The following is a 5,438-nucleotide window of genomic DNA, read 5'->3' as shown; positions in this document are numbered from 1 at the left end:
TCAATTCTATTCCATTGGTCCTGAGGTCTGTTCTTGTGCCAGTACCAAGCTGTTTTGATTACTATGGCTTTATAGTAGAGTTTGAAATTTGGTATTGACATTCCTCCAGCAGCGTTGAAAGAAAATATTTTATTTAGCTGTTAAGTCTATAGTTTACAGTGAATGAAGGTAGGAAAAAGCACAAGTATATAAACTTAAAGGATGTTTATATCACAGCATACTCTTATTTTGTTTCTTCCTCTCTCTGACGTATTGATCTTTGTCCTCTGTCAGTAAACAGACTCTTTTCCATCATCAAAAAAGAAATGATCAGATTGTCTCAATTCTCTACTCAGCTACTGAATTGTGTAAGTCCTTCCCTTCAGGTTTTTCCTATGAAAACCTCCATTCCTCATTTGATCCTTGGAATCCCATGAAACAGAAACAATTCCCATTCAATGAATTTACCTGAATTATCATGCTCTAATTCTGACTTACCAAAATTGTGCTGCTCATTTCTTTGTTTAAACTAAAGACATCCCAATGTCTCTTGAGAATCTTTCCTGATTTTCCCTCCATCTGTGAGACCTTACCCCATTCTGCCTCAAGTCCATTCTGTTTTCTCATCCTCCCTGCTGAGACTTAAAGTCAGAACCTTCACATAGTACTTGAGAAGTCTTCTACTAGTATCTTTTAACTGCTTTTCCAAACTTTTTTTTTTAGTACTAAGGGTAGAACCCAAGGCATCACGAATGCTTACAAACATTCCACCTTGTTTTCTAAAGTTTCAGTCCTTTCTTCTTGCCTTTTCCCCCTACAGTTTTGTAACAATATTCATCTCTTCTTTTCTAAAATTGTTACGAAGACTAAATCCTAGCTTCCTAGAAGATACTGCCCATATGGTAGAGACTTCTCAGCTCCCTTGACACTCTAGATATGAAATGATACTATATTGATTGATAGCTTCCTGACTGCCTCATTCCACTAATAATTTCATAAACATTATATTCTATCCTTTGATAAAACTCGTATTCCACTTTTAACCTAATGATTTTCTACTTAAATATCAGGACATATTCCTACTATTTACCTAGGAAATCATCTCTAGTAACATATGGTCAGTGTTTCATTCTCCTCTACATTGAACTCACTATGCCTTCAAAGACATTTATATTTATACTATTTTGTGGTTTTTAAAGGAACAACTTCTCTTTTTGTTTATGTATTCAGTAGTATTTAGAACTGGGATAGATATTAGTCCCTCAAGTAGAAGAATACAAGGAAGTATAGAGAGATAAAACAAAAGCAAATGGAAAGGAGGGACAGGAGAAAATGGAGGAACAAAGAGATGAGCAAGTGAGGAAAGAAGAGAAGAAACAACTTGTGTCCTAGATACCAGCCCAATATTTGTCCATTTCTCAATGTGTCTATCCATGTGTATATCCATACATCATTCTAGCATAGAAGCCATTTCTCTACTCAATTCATGTGACTGAAGTGTAGTAAATTCCACATTTAATTTCAAAGAGTGGAATATAGAACTCTAATATAATTACTACTTTGCCTGATATTACTGAATGCAGAGTTTGAAAGCTCAAATATTTCAGACAGAAAATATTTTGTATTTATTTCACAAAAATGAGTCAGATTAAATGTGAAGTATACCTCTAGCATATTTATCATGCATATTGTCGATGTTAGAATATCTTCTAAATATCCAGCCTGTGTTAACACAGGTAACACAAATCTAATTTATGAATGAGCATATCAATTTCAATCTTAAATAGCCCATCAAATGAGACCTTTAAAAAGAAGATAATGCATAAGCAGACATACAGACAGATAGTAGATAGATAGATAGATAGATAGATAGATAGATAGATAATAAAATGACAGACAAGTACAATGATAGATATTGCTAATGAAAACCTATTTAGTCTTTTGCCTGGAATACCTTTATGCACATACTGCATGTTCACAGTTGCCTTGTTCCAGGAACAGCAGCCACTCTCGACTCATCAATTTTCCTTCAGTCAGTCCTAAAATACCTCTTCTGATGTGGCTTAGGAATCCCATAACTCCTCTCCATCTTTACATTTTCTGTCTTCATTGTTATCATTCACTATGGAAGAACATTTTTCCTTATGATAAGGAAAAGCAAGGCATTGCCCAATTCTACATTAAGAGAGTGGTAGCAAATTGACAAAGTCACAAACTACAATTCTCTGGTTAAATTTTTTTGTTTAATCTTTAAATGGTTGTACAAGGGAATAAAATTTAATTTGTCTATTTATGTGTCCACTGTTACTTTCGCATCATATTTTGTAAACACCCTGACTTCTTCCCCTGAGGTCATATTTTATTTTTCACAGATATATATATATATATATATATTCTAATATAGTCATCTGTTGTTTGGTATCTAGGATGTTTCCACAAATTAACTATTTTAAATAGTGCTGTAATGATCATGAATATGCAAATACATTTGTTCTATATTATTATGCAATATTTTCAACAAATGCCCATGGGTGTTACCTGATGGATCATAGATTAGTTGTGTTTTCAATTTTTCAGGTATCTCCATACTGACTTCCATAGATGTTGTGCTAGTTTATATTTTCATTTACAGTGTATTTAGGTCCCTTTCACAAATTCTGGCCAGCATTTGCTTCTGTTTGTATTTTTAATGATAGTGATTCTGAATAAGGGATAGCGATTCTGACTAATGTTTGGGTTTTCATTTCCTTTATTGTTAAGGATTTTAAGTATTTCTTCATACATTTATTAGCCACATGTACTTCTTCTGAGAGGCATCTAGCTCATTTGATTATTTATTAATTCTGTTGTTAATTCTCTGGGAGTTTAGCTTTTTAAAGTCTGTGTATTCTGGTTGTTAGAACCTTATAGATATAAAGCTGGCAAATATCTTCTCATATTCTATAGGCTAATGTTTTAGCTTAGTGACTATATCCTTTGCTATGAAGAGATTTATTTTTCTGGAGTTGTATTTTTTTCAGTCAAATAAAACACAATTTGAAGATTTAGCATAAAAGCTGAATTTCCTGGGTAGTATACAGGTCTATAGTGGAACATTTTCTTGTCATATGAGATTGATTCCAATCTCACAGGGTTTTGGAAGGCTGAATTTCCATCTACCCTTGGAAAATAATTCCTATCAAACCAAGATGTGAAGTTCTTTCACAATTACTTGTGGGCTTCTTTTTCATTTCCAAACAGACATGCTAAATTCCTAACATGCAGTTTCTGTGAATGGAACCTTCTTTAAAAGTAGGGAATTTGTGGATGTATTCAAGTTAAGAATTCACATTGGATTTGGATTAGTCTAAAACCAATAACTATTCTCCTCATAAGAAAATGGTTTGATCTGGGCATGATGTTCTTTGCTGATTGGAGAGACTAAGACAGAGGTTGAGTTTCAGATAGGACTGAACTACATAATGATGCCTTGTCTCAAAAGAAAAGGAAAGAAAAGTTGGACACATATGCAGACACCAAATCAAAGAATATTGCTGACCACTAGAAGCTAGGCAGAGGCAAGAAAGAGTCCTCGCCTTTTTTAGAGAGAGAGAACACAGCCTTGACACCAAGTTGATTTTGAGCTTTTAGTTTTCACATCTGTAAAACAACAAAATCCTTTTGTCAAGCCACCTAGTTTATGTCAGAATAATAATTAGTTAGCTGCAGATATTACAAGGTACTTCTTTTAGAAAGGGCTTATGAGTCTCAGCTCAAGGAGCTTAAGGATAGTCTCTGTCATGCTCTATGGTTTCTTGGTCACCATGGCTACAAGCCAGTTGCTTGTAACCATCATTCACATCCTTTACTCGTTTGCATAGTTGGTTCTTCTAGGTATTTCATTCATGAGTTTGACACTACTATTTGTATATCAGTATGTTTTGATTCAGGCTCGGATGCTTTCTTCCAGGTGCAGAGAACTTTCAAAAACAGCATTTAAAAAAATCGCTGCTGTTTTCTTTGGTTATAATTATTGATATTTTGGATATTGAATTAATTTTAAACAAAGGGAGAAATATGTAATTTTGGACCTAGAAACTGATAACTTACACTGGATGATTATTTATGCCTCACATAATATTAGCCAAATCACAGCCTCCTCTCTCAAGATACATGAAGGACCTTCCATAATTATGACCCTAAAAGTGAGTCCAGACAATGACAGTATTCCAAGCAGAAGGTGTGGGGGTAACAACAAAATTGCTGTCACTGTGAACGAGTGTCTTAAGCTACTATTTTCTGTAGGCTGTTCAAAATAATCAAAGCTTTGCACCATGGAAAATACTGTCAAAAAGAGACAAATATCTCTTAGGAAGTAATACAAAAGGCTACATGAAACTTCCTGCCTGTATTTGTCACACATTCTGTAATCTCTCTGTAAGAACCCTCTTCCTATGTCCATGGGAGAGTGTGAACTGGGTTCCAAGATGTCTTTGGTTATTGTGCCTGAATGAAAAGAATGGGGGTATTCATTTGGGCACACAGTTGTACTTATGCAATACTTTGTTTTCAGCTGGCTAAGAAGGTTTTTTATTCAGTATAAAGACACCGCATAGAGCAGTTACAATTACATGAGCAAGGTAATGAGTACATTTCCTATTGAGCATTGTTACCTCCTCCTTTGTTTTTCCCCTACCATCCCTTCATTCCCCACCTCCCTAACTCCTCTCTCCCCCTCTCCTGAAATTGTAAACTTCATTTTCACATAGTGTCTTCTATGTCTCATTGTTACAATGGGTCAACATGTACTTTTTTTTTTTTTTTAGCATTTTGTTATTTTCCTTCTCCTTCCCAAATTAGAAAAATGTATAAGCAAGATGCAGGGCACCAGAATCAAATACAGTGAAAACAGAGATTATACCAGGGAGGAAGAACATGCAAAAGAAACACATAGTACATTATAAATACATTAAAGACAACAGCAAGAAAGATAAAACCTCTTCTATCCCCATCTTTGGGTTCATTTCACTTAGCATCAGGTTATATGGTCATGTGTACATTGTGTTTGGCTTTTTTGCTTGTCCTAGATGTGTACTAGTTATTGCAAATAAGGGAAATTATGGGACCTATATGTCTTTGGGCCTGGCTTATTTCACTTAATATAATTTTCTCCAAGTGTTTCCCTTTCCTAACAAATGGGGCAATGCCATTCTTTCTGATGGAGGCATAGAATTCCATTGTGTATATTTACCACATTTTCTTCATCCATTCATCATCTACTAAGGGGTATCTGGGTTGGTTCCAAATCTTAGCTATGGTAAATAATGCTGCTGTAAACATAGTTGTGCTGGTAGCTTTAGTGTGGTCTTGTTTGTGATCATTTGGGTAAATGCCCCAAAGTGTGATTGCAGGGTCATAGGGAGCTCTATGTGGAGTCTTTTGAGGAACCTCCATACTAATTTCCAAAGTGGTTGGACAAG

Source organism: Dipodomys ordii, unplaced genomic scaffold (assembly GCF_000151885.1).
Source record: "Dipodomys ordii isolate 6190 unplaced genomic scaffold, Dord_2.0 Scaffold5, whole genome shotgun sequence".
NCBI lineage: Eukaryota > Metazoa > Chordata > Mammalia > Rodentia > Heteromyidae > Dipodomys > Dipodomys ordii.
This window is presented reverse-complemented; position numbering follows the sequence as displayed.